This window comes from Stenella coeruleoalba (assembly GCF_951394435.1).
Source record: "Stenella coeruleoalba genome assembly, chromosome: 2".
NCBI lineage: Eukaryota > Metazoa > Chordata > Mammalia > Artiodactyla > Delphinidae > Stenella > Stenella coeruleoalba.
This window is the reverse complement of record NC_137147.1, coordinates 82,515,009-82,530,457: the sequence shown is the minus strand read 5'-3', so window position 1 is coordinate 82,530,457 and position 15,449 is coordinate 82,515,009. Positions and strand designations below refer to the sequence as shown.

The 15,449-nt window shown below is 44.4% G+C and overlaps 1 long non-coding RNA gene across 3 annotated transcripts in view; it reads left to right on the top strand.

The window, feature by feature from the left end:
- LOC307181773 overlaps nt 1-15,449 on the top strand; it is a 752,523-nt gene that overhangs the window by 54,306 nt on the left and 682,768 nt on the right. For 2 of the 3 annotated variants that reach the window (XR_013827035.1, XR_013827036.1), the window contains exon 1: nt 14,362-14,877. The exons of the other annotated variant lie outside the window; for it this stretch is intronic. This is a non-coding gene — a long non-coding RNA (uncharacterized lncRNA). Of the gene's footprint in view, nt 1-14,361; nt 14,878-15,449 lie in introns of those variants that run through there. 3 annotated transcript variants of the gene reach the window in all.

The following is a 15,449-nucleotide window of genomic DNA, read 5'->3' as shown; positions in this document are numbered from 1 at the left end:
CTTCTGCTGTTGCTGCTCTGTATCTTGTGTTTTTATAGGGGAGTTTTTCTCCCCTTCTCCTCCTACGTGGCACATGGAGCTGGCCTTCTGCTTAGGGTGTTCCCAAGCTTGGCATTAGGAGGTACTTTCGTGAGAGGAGTTACTGGCACTAGCCATGGAGAGGGACGAGAACAAAGACAGAGGGGCTGGGGTCCTGATCCCAAGAGTGTGGACGCTGCTCTCCGGGTTGTGGTCCTTCAAGCAGACATTCCCCACAGTCCTTCCTCTGACTCCACCGGCATCTCTGGTGGCCCGGTGAGCCTGCAGGACCAGAACAGGACCAGAATCGGGATCTCCAGGGCCTCGCTGGGGCTCTGCTCTGCGACTGTGCAAGCTCCATCCCATCTTTGGGTTTCGATTTCTTCAACTATGAAAGGAAGGCCCGTTGATGACCATGGGGTCATCGAAGGGGTTGATGACCATGATGGTACTTGGTAGCTCAGCACCGAGTCTACCATCCCCTATCCAGTACTATGCTTCCTCCTTGGCTGAGTGTCTGCCTGCCCGAAGCCTTCTGGCACAATGACCTCCTGTAACAACTGTGGTGACTTTTAGAATTGTCTAGCACATACCATGATTCTCTTCCTCTTGTGTCTCTCAGGCAAGATCCAGGTTTACAAATGTAGGGGCTTGGGGTTGGGAGAGGATCTGGGGGGTGGGATGAGAGGCTTACGCAGCATGATGTGCCCTTCCGGTGGGAAGAGCTGTCACCCGGCAGAACGGCTTCCAGAATTCTCAGGGCTGGCCTGTTTCAGCTTCAGAATCCGATGTACAGAACCTGACTGGGGCCTGTGGTGCTGGCGTGAATCAGACTGATGGACGAGATGGCAATTCATATGAACAACAAGGTAGAGACTTTGAATCCACACGACTATTTCCTCTTGTTAGGCTTAGAAACGTAAGTCCAAGGGGATTTAAAATAATACAGCCTTACAAACGCAGACCTAATAATTCTGTGCATGACCATGATTTGTAATTTTATTTCAATGTGTCATCAGGGTCTTCTGCAGTTGGGATTTCCCCAGGGACTGGTCAGTCCACCCCATGCTCTCCTCCTTCGTAACTGCCCTATCTTCCTCCATCTGACACATGAAAATGCAGTTGAGGGTGAAGACCCAGAGACTGGTAGCTTTCCTTTTCCCTGGACCTCACCCTATTCACCTGGGGAGCGCGGGGGGTGGGGGGGTAAATAAAATTCCTTCCCTCCAAGACTCTTGTTGTGAGTAGTTTACTCAAAGCCTGCAAGGCAGTTGGCTGTGATCCAGGGCTTTAATCTGCCCATTTTGACTAGTAAGGACCATTGCCAAGAATCACCCGTGGGCTTCCCTGGTGGCGCAGTGGTTGAGAGTCCGCCTGCCGATGCAGGGGACGCAGGTTCGTGCCCCGGTCCGGGAAGGTCCCACATGCCGCGGAGCGGCTGGGCCCGTGAGCCATGGCCGCTGAGCCTGCGCGTCCGGAGCCTGTGTTCTGCAACAGGAGAGGCCACAACAGTGAGAGGCCCGCGTACCGCAAAAAAAAAAAAAAAAGAAAAAAGAAAAAAGAAGCACCCATGATTTGAGATATTTCAATGCCAATGCAGAATGGCTTATCAGAGAACCCATGTGGATGGCTGGATCAGGTCCACGTATGCAGAAAGGCTTAATGCTCATTCTCCTTCTCCAGCAGCATTCCTGGCTCACCAAGAGAGGAAATGTGCATTGTCATTGAATTGTGAGTGAGGGGATGAATGTGCAGTGGCGTGGTGGGGAGGGTGGGGTTCCTGTCCAAGGTAAGAGTCATTCTAGGTACTGCTTTCCAAATTAAGTACCATGAAGCTTGGCATTTGATTCCATGATTCTCTTTGCTCCATTAGGACAGCTGGCAGGGATGTAGTGAATGATCGTCTTATTTGGAGTTGATTAATTCCATAAGCCTCAGTTTACAAATGTTTGCAATAAAGAACAAGCAGATAAAAGTGAGAATTGACAGATGGAGCATCAATCCTTTGATGTCAAGGACAAAACAGTCAAGTCCTTGTGAGTGACTTTCCAAATTAGCCCTGCCGTGCCTGGTGGAGCTGGGCACCGGGCCTTTAGAGAGGACCACTGGCCTGTTTTGCAGGTCCCCACCCAGGCCTGACTCATATCCAATCTCTGGAGACCTATTGGAAAGTTCAAACTTGACAATCACTTAGACATAAGGTTGGGGTCTGGTTTAGACTCTTCTGGAAGTCTAGGTGGGTTTCTTGGTTTATAAAATATTGACTTTTTAGAGAAATGAGAAGTTATGCAACTTTAACATACACACACACACACACACACGCACACACACAATCTGGAAACTATATCTAGGTTGGCAGAAGAAACTTGCTGTCTCATCTTTGAGGTGTGGTCTGTCTCTACATCTGGAGGTTTTTAATTTCTTGCAAGGAATTCTTGTTAGGTGCTTGAAAAAGCCATCTGTTCATTTTGTTTGTGCCTCATCTTCCCATCTAGACAAGAGCCTTCTTGAAGCACAGTGATTTTATCAGATGTTAATTTGCATGCTCCATTGTACTGAGCGCAGTGCTTGCCGGAAATGGTGCTCCGTGATGTTTGCATTGATGCACAATAGACCTGCTGTTTCTCAGCATCCCAGTGGGTCCAGGCAGATGCACGAAATGGATGACTAGAAGACATCTCTGACACTCTGTGTGAGTTGAATTCCCTGGGAAGCAGATGCTGAGATAGAGTTAGAAGTGCAGGAGGTCTAGGGAGTGGAGGGATAACGCCTGTAAAAGACATAAGCGGGGAGGAACAGGATTGGGCAGGGAAAGCGTTCTGAGACCAGTGCAGATCTCACATCTGTGAAAGGAAACGTGGGGGAGGCAGGATGCAGCAAGGGGAGTCTCAAACTACAACGCAGATCTGACAGAGTCTTGGAAAACCCTAAAGGGAGTTCCCTAGAAAGAGATGGCCATTGCAGGAGTCCCGTATTGGGCAGGAAGGAGCAGACCCTGGTGTCCCTGCCGTGTGCCATCGTGGCTGAGGGCTGCCTGCGAACACTGGGGGCTTCAGCACAGAAGTGGAAGCGCAGGCCCTGAAGGTGCCAACAGTTGGAGGCTGTCCGCTTCCCGCACTTCTTACAGCTGAATCCTTCCTTGAAGGGAGGTCCAGGCAGATTGACCTCCACAGGTGCACACTTTCTGTCCCTTGACAGAATGGAATGGTTATGAATTTGGTCTGGATGGGTAGAATGGCACACCTTGTCCCATCCTACCCATCCAGACCAAATTCGTAACCAACTGCCGTTAAGTTTATCTCGAAGATATTTTAAAGGTTGGTTTACTTCTGCATGACTCCTCAACTAGCCCAGGTAGCGTCCTCTCTCTTAATCTCATGGCCAGTTTCATGAGCATGTGACCAGTCACACAGGGTCCCACACTCTAAAGAACCCTTCACGTGGGGTTTACTGCTGTGCATTAGCTGTCTTGAAGTTCTTAGCGATAATTTTGTATTTGAATTTGTATTTTGTAAGTGAAGTCCAATGGGAGAGTAGAGCAGGCGCTGGGGGCTTGGAGTCTTGGCTAACACGTGATCCCATCTCCTGCTGCCTCCCGCCTCCTCAGATAATTATTGGCTACTAAATCCCTGGTCCCTGGCACCCCAGACTCTGCCTAGTCTCTTCACCACCTTCTGCCTCTGATGGGGACCTGGGCACGTGTGGGGAGGTTTGGGGTTGAGTGTGGGATCTTGGGACAGGGAATGGAGATGCCCATTCCTGTCCAGGACTGGCAGTGCCAAGGTGCAGTTGGCAGGTGACTCGGTGAGGGTGAGCCTACCCACCCCCAGTCCGGGTACCTAGCATGTCCTGGCACGGAGGCTGCAATATTTTTGAAGGTCACCCTTTGCTATGGGTTGGGAGGCAGGCCTATGAAAAGGGGAGATACCTAGCTCACTTCCCCACTCCTAGCTGAGGTATAGCACTTTAGTCTGGAAGATGGCAGGACAGGACCCCCAGGCGCCTGTGAGGGTCGCCCCATGCTATCCCCACGACCAAGGGAGCACGACACTGAACAGGAAATAAAAACCACCAGCACAGATTGAGAGAGAGAGAGAGAGAGAGACTGAAGAAGAAAGGAAACAGCTTTGTACCTTTAAAAGCACTTTAAATACATATCTTTAGAAGGACTTTTATCCTGCTTTGTGAACAAGGGGCCTCACAGTGTCATTTTGCACTGATTCCTACAAATTAAGTAGCCGGTCCTGCCTGGACCACTGCGGTAACTTCCTAGCTGTCTCATGACATCCACCTAGGCTGCCTCCAACCTGTTCTCCACATCACAGAGAGTCAGTGCTCCAAACCCAAATCTGATTAGCTTATCGCCTCCCCCAGTGAGGGCCCCTGACTAGCTCCCCAGGGTCACAGGGTGGAGTCCTGTGGGGCCTGAAGCAGATGCTGGCCCTGCTCTGCCTGTTTACTACACCTGGGGTGGTTCCTCTCTCTGCAAACAGCGCCCTGCTGTCTCTTTCCTGGGAGGCACTGCCAGGTCCCCAGGAGCACCCTGAACCAGTGGGGATCAGGGTCAGGGATCAATGGATCGGTTCACCTTTCTTCCCCCACAGAGGGGCAAATCTGAGGTATGTTCTGTACGGTCTCTCAGGGGTCCTGGTTGAACTGGGCTCACAGCAGAAAGCCTCTCATTACTGCCCCATTATTGCTTTCCTCCCTTCTCTCTCTCTCTCTTTCTTCCTCCCTCACTGAGTGCTCTGGAATCATCTCCTAATTAAACAACCTGAACCCAATCCTTGCCTCCAAATCTGGTTCTCTGGAACCCAAACTAGACCGGCCCCATCTACCTTCATCCTGCCCTGCTTTCCCTCTACCCCTTTAAGTTTGCTGACTGTGCCATGCTCCTTCCCTTCCTGGCCTCCGTACTCACTGTTCTTTTTGAAATGCTTCCCACCCATTCTCCATCCCAATTCCCCAATCCTAATTAACTCCTATCCATCCTTCAGACCTCAGCTGAAAAAGCTTCCACAGGGAAGACTTTCCTGACTCAGAGTCCTAAGTAGATTCTTTAAATATATATTCTCAGACCCTCTGTTTCTTTTGCATCTGACAACTTAGCTTGGTTTGTTAATTTGTGTCAATTATAACGATAATTTCATTAATACCTATCTTTTTCTGTGGTCTATAAGCTTCCCGAGAGGAATGATCGCATCCCTTATTGCTTTCCATTTTTTTAATCCAAGGCCTGGCTCATTGTTGGTACCCGACAAATATTTACTAAAAGCCAAATGAGTTTAAAGATATCTTAAAATTGATACAGAGGCCACTCACACTGACAAGAATGCTGAGTCATTTAGATGTGAGAACTTGTGAGAACAGTTTCTCAAACTCTCTGAGCCTCAATTTCCTAATGTGAAAATGTGGGTATTAATAGCCCATATGTTTGGGGATTTTTGTAAGAAGTAGATAAGATAATGTAGGTAAAGTGCTTAGGAGGGTGTCTGACATACAATAAGTGCTAATTAAAATGTTAGATTTGTTTCTATCCATATAATTTGTGAGGAATAGGGATTACGTGGAAGAATGATTATGAGGAGGAAAATAGAACCTATGAGAAAAGGTAAAAATGATGGAATCAGTGTGTCTGGAACAAGAAAGATGAAGGATTATGAAATGCCACATCGAGAATAGAGGGAGTCTGCGGGACATTACAAGGGGCTATAGATTTCCATCTTCACTCAATATGGGATGTGAGAAAATTTTGATAAATATCAACATGTTAGATATGTCAGCTGTTAGGGACCCAAGTTTAATGCTGTCTCCCTCTCATTTCTTAACTACTGTCATGATGATTTGGTCACAGTTACTCTACTTGTTGGTATCTCTGTGTTGCAAGAGGTTTATAACACGTCACTAAAAACTGAAATCAGTGTTTCAGGGCATATTCAGGCACAGGCAGCCAACAGCACATCCCGTCTTTGCGTGTTTTCTGTTTCATGTGTTCTCCAGATGAGCAATTAACATTTCAATGTGCATTTCAGTGCTTTTTAAAGAGGAGGAAGTGTAAGACATTGGAACAGACTTGTGACATGAATTCTCTGATATAATTAAAAGTTGAGATGGGTGAACTCTTGCCTAGGACTTAGATTTCTGCAGCCTGAAACTTATTTCATTTTTGCCCATTTATTTCAGTTATGTATTTAGTTAATATATACTGTATTTATTTTTTTGCATTTAAGCATTTAATATTTCTATCCAAATATGTGTGTATTTGTTAATTATTCAGACATTTAGTGAATATTTATTAAGCATCTTCGAGGTGGAAGGGGTAATGCAAGGATTCAGGGAAGAACTGGAGGTGTTCATTCTGATTGGAGAGCGAAAAATCTAGAGCACAGATAATTCCTCCTTTGATTAAGTGTTATTTAGCATTTGCTCTATTCCAGGCACTGTTCTAGGCACTGGTGATATGGCCTTCAAAAAACACGGTCCTTTCTCGGAGCCTACAGTATATAATTCCAGATTATATGTGGTAAATTTCATAAAAGAGGACTACCAAAGCACTCTTCAAATTTAGAAAAGTAAGAGCACATCCATCCAGGAATCTTTCAAGGAGGAGGTGGGCCTTAGAGAAAGGATAGGCATCTGCCAGCAGACTAAAAGGCCTGGGGCTCTCCAGGTGGAGAGAGGACATAGAGGGGATAAGGCTCTGATTCTCAATTCCACCAAGAAATTCTCTGATGCTAGCTGAGTATCCTACAGTTCAACTCAATTCTGACACTGTCGACCTGGAGGTAACATCAGACCCCACAGGTTAAGGGCTCAATCTCACGAGACTGCCCCCACTTCAGATGCCAATAGCAAGTCCAGGTTGTTACCTGTGCTTCTCACCAACCAGCTATAAATCCCCTGAGCCCTTCCTTGGGTTTGATTAATTTGCTAGAATGGCTCACCGAACTCAGGACACCCCTTTACTGGTAATCCTTGGTATTTATTACAAAGGATATTAAAGGATACGAAGCAACAGCCAGATGAAAGAATACATAGGGTGAGGTGTGAAGCAAATGAACTTCTGTCCTGTGAGGTTTGGGCCCAGCATGGTGGCACATGGAGGTGTTCTGTTTCCCCAACCTGGAAGCTGTCTGAACCCTGTCCTTTTTCGGTTTTTATGGAGGCTTCATTACACAGTCATGACTAAGTCACTGGCCATTGGCTATTGATTTAACCTACAGCTACCTCCCCCCGCCCCATCCCCAGAAGTCACTGGGGAGGGACTGAAAATTCCAACCTTCTAATCACAAGGTTGGGTCCCCTGGCAACCAAACCCCATCCTTAGGTGTTTTCCAAGAGTCACCTCATTAACATAACAAAAGACAGCTTTATAGTTCTTTTCACTTGGAAAATTCCAAGAGTTTTTAGAGCCCTGTGCCAGGAGTGAGATAGAAGACCGTGTGTGTGTGTGTGTGTGTGTGTGTGTGTGTGTGTGTGTGTGTGTGTGTGTGTGTGTGTGTGTGTATGTATATATATAATTATATATCACAGGAAGCTGGAGGGTTTGAACACATGAGCCACATCTAGGAGATTGCAAGTCATCTATTAAAGAGTTGACTGGAAAAAAAAAAAAAGTGGAGAGAAAGCTACAGAGCAGGATCTCTCATCCTCTGTACTACTGACATGGGCTGGATAAATTTTTGTTGTAGTGGGCTGTCTTTGGGCATCACAGAATGTTTAGCAGCAGATGCCAGTAAAATGCCTCTGCCAGTTGTGACAAACAGAAATGTCTGCAGACATGGCCAAATCTGCCCCCCACCCTTGAGGACCACCATAGTCCAGTGACATCAGGTTGTGGGGGAACGTAACTACCGCAGTAGGAAGGACTGATTGCAAGTGGATATCAAGGGCCCAACAATATCAACTAAAGAATTAAGTTGTTGGATTTATGTATCAGATTGAAATCAGGAGATATTGAAAGGGTGTGTGATGGGGAGGTTATTGAAGAAGAGCTGGTAATAAGGGATTAACAAAGTCATGAAAGGAAGAGAAAAAAAAGGAAAGAAGATGGTAGAAAGTATGTTAGTTGTCTACATTTCCTCAGTTGTTTCCAAGTCTTTTACATCTGTTGTTTCTTTGATTTATTCTTGTTTTTTTTTTTTACATCTTTATTGGAGTATAATTGCCTTACAATGGTGTGTTAGTTTCTGCTTTATAACAAAGTGAATCAGTTATACATATACATATGTTCCCATATCTCTTCCCTCTTGCGTCTCCCTCCCTCCCTCCCTCCCTATCCCACCCCTCCAGGCGGTCACAAAGCACCTAGCTGATCTCCCTGTGCTATGTGGCTGCTTCCCACTAGCCATCTACCTTACTTTTGGTACTGTATATATGTCCATGCCTCTCTCTCGCTCTGTCACAGCTTACCCGTGCCCCTCCCCATATCCTCAACTCCATTCTCTACTAGGTCTGTGTCTTTATTCCTGTCTAACCCCTAGGTTCTCCATGACATTTTTTTCCCCTTAAATTCCATATATATGTGTTAGCATACGGTATTTGTCTTTCTCTTTCTGTCTTACTTCACTCTGTATGACAGACTCTAGGTCTATCCACCTCACTACAAATAGCTCAATTTCGTTTCTTTTTATGGCTGAGTAATATTCCATTGTGTATATGTGCCACGTCTTCTTTATCCGTTCATCCGATGATGGACACTTAGGTTGTTTCCAAGTCCTGGCTATTGTAAATAGAGCTGCAATGAACATTTCGGTACATGATTCTTTTTGAATTATGGTTTCTGAGGGTATATGCCCAGTAGTGGGATTGTTGGGTCAAATGGTACTTCTATTTGTAGTTTTTTAAGGAACCTCCATACTGTTCTCACAGTGGCTTTATCAATTTACATTCCCACCAACAGTGCAAGAGGGTTCCCTTTTCTCCACACCCTCTCCAGCATTTACTGTTTCTAGATTTTTTGATGATGGCCATTCTGACTGGTGTGAGATGATATCTCATTGTAGTTTTGATTTGCATTTCTCTAATGATTAATGATGTTGAGCATTCTTTCATGTGTTTGTTGGCAGTCTGTATACCTTCTTTGGAGAAATGTCTATTTAGGTCTTCTGCCCATTTTGGGATTGGGTTGTTTGTTTCTTTGTTATTGAGGTGCATGAGCTGCTTATAAATTTTGGAGATTAATCCTTTGTCAGTTGCTTCATTTGCAAATATTTTCTCCCATTCTGAGGGTTGTCTTTTGGTCTTATTTATGGTTTCCTTTGCTGTGCAAAAGCTTTGAAGTTTCGTTAGGTCCCATTTGTTTTTATTTCCATTTCTCTAGGAGGTGGATCAAAAAGGATCTTGCTGTGATTTATGTCATAGAGTGTTCTGCCTATGTTTTCCTCTAAGAGTTTGATAGTTTCTGGCCTTACATTTAGGTCGTTAATCCATTTTGAGCTTATTTTTGTGTATGGTGTTAGGGACTGATCTAATCTCATACTTTTACATGTACTTGTCCAGTTTTCCCAGCACCACTTATTGAAGAGGCTGTCCTTTCTCCACTGTACATTCCTGCCTCCTTTATCAAAGATAAGGTGACCATATGTGTGTGGGCTTATCTCTGGGCTTTCTATCCTGTTCCATTGATCTATATTTCTGTTTCTGTGCCAGTACCATACTGTCTTGATTACTGTAGCTTTGTAATATAGTCTGAAGTCAGGGAGCCTGATTCCTCCAGCTCCGTTTTTCGTTCTCAAGATTGCTTTGGCTATTCGGGGTCTTTTGTGTTTCCATACAAATTGTGAAATTTTTTGTTCTAGTTCTGTGAAACATGCCAGTGGTAGTTTGATAGGGATTTCATTGAATCTGTAGATTGCTTTGGGTAGTAGAGTCATTTTCACAATGTCGATTCTCCCAATCCAAGAACATGGTATATCTCTCCATCTATTTGTATCATCCTTAATTTCTTTCATCAGTGTCTTATAATTTTCTGCATACAGGTCTTTTGTCTCCTTAAGTAGGATTATTCCTAGATATTTTATTCTTTTTGTTGCAGTGGTAAATGGGAGTGTTTCCGTGATTTCACTTTCAGGTTTTTCATCATTAGTGTATAGGAATGCCAGAGATTTCTGTGCATTAATTTTGTATCCTGCTACTTTACCAAATTCATTGATTAGCTCTAGTAGTTTTCTGGTAGCATCTTTAGGATTCTCTATGTATAGTATCATGTCATCTGCAAACAGTGACAGCTTTACTTCTTCTTTTCTGATTTGGATTCCTTTCATTTCCCTTTCTTCTCGGATTGCTGTGGCTAAAACTTGCAAAACTATGTTGAATAAGAGTGGTGAGGGTGGGCAACCTTGTCTTGTTGCTCATCTTAGTGAAAATGCTTTCAGTTTTTCACCATTGAGGATGATGTTGGCTGTCGGTTTGTCATATATGACCTTTATTATGTTGAGGAAAGTTCCCTCTATGCCTACTTTCTGCAGGGTTTTTATCATAAATTGGTGTTGAATTTTGTCGAAAGCTTTCTCTGCATCTATTGAGATGATCATATGGTTTTTCTCTTTCAATTTGTTAATATGGTGTATCACATTGATTGATTTGCGTATATTTAAGAATGCTTGCATTCCTGGAATAAATCCCACTTGATCATGGTGTATGATCCATTTAATGTGCTGTTGGATTCTGTTTGCTGGTATCTTGTTGAGGATTTTTGCATCTATGTTCATCAGTGATATTCGCCTGTAGTTTTCTTTCTTTGTGACATCCTTGTCTGGTTTTGGTATCAGGGTGACGGTGTCCTCGTAGAATGAGTTTGGGAGTGTTCCTCCCTCTGCTATATTTTGGAAGAGTTTGAGAAAGATAATTGTTAGCTCTTCTCTAAATGTTTGATAAAACTCGCCTGTGAAGCCATCTGGTCCTGGGCTTTTGTTTGTTGGAAGATTTTTAATCACAGTTTCAATTTCAGTGCTTGTGATTGGCCTGTTCATATTTTCTATTTCTTCCTGATTCAATCTTGCCTGGTTGTGCATTTTTAAGAACTTGTCCATTTCTTCCAGGTTGTCCATTTTATTGGCATAGAGTTGCTTGTAGTAATCGCTCATGATATTTTGTATTTCTGCAGTGTCAGTTGTTACTTCTCCTTTTTCATTTCTAATTCTATTGATTTGAGTCTTCTCTCTTTTTTTCTTGATGAGTCTGGCTAATGGTTTATCAATTTTGTTTATCCTTTCAAAGAACCAGCTTTTAGTTTTATTGATCTTTGCTATCGTTTCCTTCATTTCTTTTTCATTTATTTCTGATCTTATTTTTATGATTTCTTTCCTTCTGCTAACTTTGGGGTTTTTTTGTTCTTCTTTCTCTAATTGCTTTAGGTGCAAGGTTAGGTTGTTCATTCGAGATGTTTCCTGTTTCTTAAGGTAGGATTGTATTGCTATAAACTTCCCTCTTAGAACTGCTTTTGCTGCATCCCATAGGTTTTGGGTCGTTGTGTCTCCATTGTCATTTGTTTCAAGGTATTTTTTTATTTCCTCTTTGATTTCTTCAGTGATCACTTCATTATTAAGTAGTGTATTGTTTAGCCTCCATGTGTTTGTATTTTTTACAGATCTTTTCCTGTAATTGATATCTAGTCTCATGGCGTTGTGGTCAGAAAAGATACTTGATACAATTTCAATTTTCTTAAATTTACCAGGGCTTGATTTGTGACCCAAGATATGATCTATCCTGGAGAATGTTCCATGAGCACTTGAGAAAAATGTGTATTCTGCTGTTTTGGGATGGAATGTCCTATAAATACCAATTAAGTCTATCTTGTTTAACATATCATTAAAAGCTTGTGTTTCCTTATTTATTTTCATTTTGGATGATCTGTCCATTGGTGAAAGTGAGGTGTTACAGTCTCCTACTATGAATGTGTTACTGCCGATTTCCCCTTTTATGGCTGTTAGGTATTTGCCTTATGTATTCAGGTGCTCCTATGTTGGGTGCATAAATATTTACAATTGTTATATCTTCTTCTTGGATCGATCCCTTGATCATTATGTAGTGTCCTTCTTTGTCTCTTCTAATAGTCTTTGTTTTAAAGTCTCTTTTGTCTGATATGAGAATTGCTACTCCAGCTTTCTCTTTGTTTCCATTTGCATGAAATATATTTTTCCATCCCCTTACTTTCAGTCTGTATGTGTCTCTAGGTCTGAAGTGGGTCTCCTGTAGACAGCAAATATATGGGTCTTGTTTTTGTATCCATTCAGCCAATCTGTGTCTTTTGGTGGGAGCATTTAGTCCATTTACATTTAAGGTAATTATCGATATGTATGTTCCTATTCCCATTTTCTTAATTGTTTTGGGTTCGTTATTGTAGGTCTTTTCCTTCTCTTGTGTTTCCTGCCTAGAGAAGTTCCTTTAGCAGTTGTTGTAGAGCTGGTTTGGTGGTGCTGAACTCTCTCAGCTTTTGCTTGTCTGTAAAGGTATTAATTTCTGCATCAAATCTGAATGAGATCCTTGCTGGGTAGAGTAATCTTGCTTGCAGGTTTTTCTCCTTCATCACTTTAAATATGCCCTGCCAGTCCCTTCTTGCTTGCAGAGTTTCTGCTGAAAGATCAGCTGTTAACCTTATGGGGATTCCCTTGTGTGTTATTTTTTTTTCCCTTTCTGCTTTTAATATGGTTTCTTTGTATTTAATTTTTGACAGTTTGATTAATATGTGTCTTGGCGTATTTCTCCTTGGATTTATCCTGTATGTGACTCTATGTGCTTCCTGGAACTGATTAACTATTTCCTTTCCCATATTAGGGAAGTTTTCAACTATAATCTGTTCAAATATTTTCTTAGTCCCTTTCTTTTTCTCTTCTTCTGGAACCCCTATAATTTGAATGTTGGTGCATTTAATGTTGTCCCAGAGGTCTCTAAGACTGTCCTCAGTTCTTTTCATTCTTTTTTCTTTATTCTGCTCTGCAGTAGTTATTTCCACTATTTTATCTTCCAGGTCACTTATCCGTTCTTCTCCCTCAGTTATTCGGCTATTGATCCCATCTAGAGTATTTTTCATTTCATTTATTGTGGTGTTCATCGTTGTTTGTTTCATCTTTAGTTCTTCTAGGTCCTTGTTAAATGTTTCTTGCATTTTGTCTATTCTATTTCTGAGATTTTGGATTATCTTTACTATCATTATTCTGAGTTCTTTTTCAGGTAGAATGCCTATTTCCTCTTCATTTGTTAGGTCTGGTGGGTTTTTATCTTGCTCCTTCATCTGCTGTGTGTTTTTCTGTCTTCTCATTTTGCTTATCTTACTGTGTTTGGGGTCTCCTTTTTGCAGGCTGCAGGTTCGTAGTTCCCGTTGTTTTTGGTGTCTGTCCCCAGTGGCTAAGGCTGGTTCAGTGCGTTGTGTAGGCTTCCTGGTGGAGGGGACTAGTGCCTGTGTTCTGGTGGATGAGGCTGGATCTTGTCTTTCTGGTGGGCAGGTCCACGTCTGGTGGTGTGTTTTGGGGTGTCTGTGGACTTATTATGATTTTAGGCAGCCTCTCTGCTAATGGGTGGGGTTGTGTTCCTGTCTTGCTAGTTGTTTGGCATAGGATGTTCAGCACTGTAACTTGCTGGTCGTTGAGTGAAGCTGGGTGCTGGTGTTGAGATGGAGATCTCTGGGAGATTTTCGCCGTTTGATTTTATGTGGAGCTGGGAGGTCTCTTGTGGACCAGTGTCTTGAAGTTGACTCTCCCACCTCAGAGGCACAGCACTGACTCCTGGCTGCAGCACCAAGAGCCTTTCGTCCACATGGCTCAGAATAAAAGGGAGAAAAAGTAGAAAGAAAGGTTTAGTAGAAGTAGAAAGAAAGAAAGAAGGGAGGGAGGGAGGAAGGAAGGAAGGAGGGAAAGAGGAAAGGAAGGAAAAAGAGAAGAAAGAAGATAAAGTAAAATAAAATAAGATAAAATATAATAAAGTTATTAAAATAAAAATATAATTATTGAGAAAAAATTAAAAAAAAACGGACGGATAGAACCCTCGAACAAATGGTGGAAGCAAAGCTATACAGACAAAATCTCACACAGAAGCATACACATACACACTCACAAAAAGAGGAAAAGGGGAAAACATAAATCTTGCTCTCAAAGTCCACCTCCTTCATTTGGGATGACTCTGTCTATTCATGTATTCCACAGATGCAGGGTACATCAAGTTGATTGTGGAGCTTTAATCCGCTGCTTCTGAGGCTGCTGGGAGAGATTTCCCTTTCTCTTCTTTGTTCTCACAGCTCCCAGGGGATCAGCTTTGGATTTGGCCCCACCTCTACGTGCAGGCCGCTGGAGGGCGTCTGTTCTTCGCTCAGACAGGACGGGGTTAAAGGAGCCGCTGATTCGGGGGCTCTGGCTCACTCAGGCCGGGGGGAGGGAGGGGCACGGAGTGCGGGGCGGGCCTGCGGCAGCAGAGGCCGGCGTGACGTTGCACCAGCCTGAGGCGCGCCGTGCGTTCATCCGGGGTAGTTGTCCCTGGATCCCGGGACCCTGGCTGTGGCGGGCTGCACAGGCTCCCTGGAAGCGGGGCGTGGAGAGTGACCTGTGCTCGCACACAGGCCTCCTGGTGGCGGCAGCAGCGGCCTTAGCGTCTCCTGCCCGTCTCTGGGGTCCGCGCTTTGAGCCGCGGCTCGCGCCCGTCTCTGGAGCTCCTTTAAGCAGCGCTCTTAATCCCCTCTCCTCGCTCACCAGGAAACAAAGAGGGAAGAAAAAGTCTCTTGCCTCTTCGGCAGGTCCAGACTTTCCCCCGGAGTCCCTCCCGGCTAGCCGTGGCGCACTAGCCCCCTTCAGGCTGTGTTCACGCCGCCAACCCCTGCGCTCTGACCGAAGGCCAAGCCTCAGCTCCCAGCCCCGCCCGCCCCGGCAGGTGAGTAGACAAGCCTCTCGGACTGGTGAGTGCCGGTCGGCACTGATTCTCTGTGCGGGAATCTCTCTGCTTTGCCCTCCGCACCCCTGTTGCTGCGCTCTCCTCCGTGGCTCCGAACCTCCCCCCCCCCCCCGCCACCCGCAGTCTCCGCCCGCGAAGGGGCTTCTAGGGTGTGGAAACGTTTCCTCCTTCCCAGCTCCCTCCCACTGGTGCGGGCCCCATCCCTATCCTTTTGTCTCTGTTTATTCTTTTTTCTTTTGCCCTACCCAGGTACGTGGGGGGTTTCTTGCCTTTTGGGAGGTCTGAGGTCTTCTGCCAGCGTTCATAGGTGTTCTGTAGGAGTTGTTGCACGTATAGATGTATTTCTGGTGTATCTGTGGGGAGGAAGGTGATTTCCGCATCTTACTCTTCCGCCATGTTCCCGGAAGCTCTCCACCACTCCTGACTTATTCTTCTGATTGTTGAAGGCTGAATGCTAAAATTTGCTCTTTTTGTAAAAAATTATTTATTTATTTATTTTTGGCTGCGTTGGGTCTTCTTTGCTGGGCACGGGCTTTTCTCTAGTTGCAGTG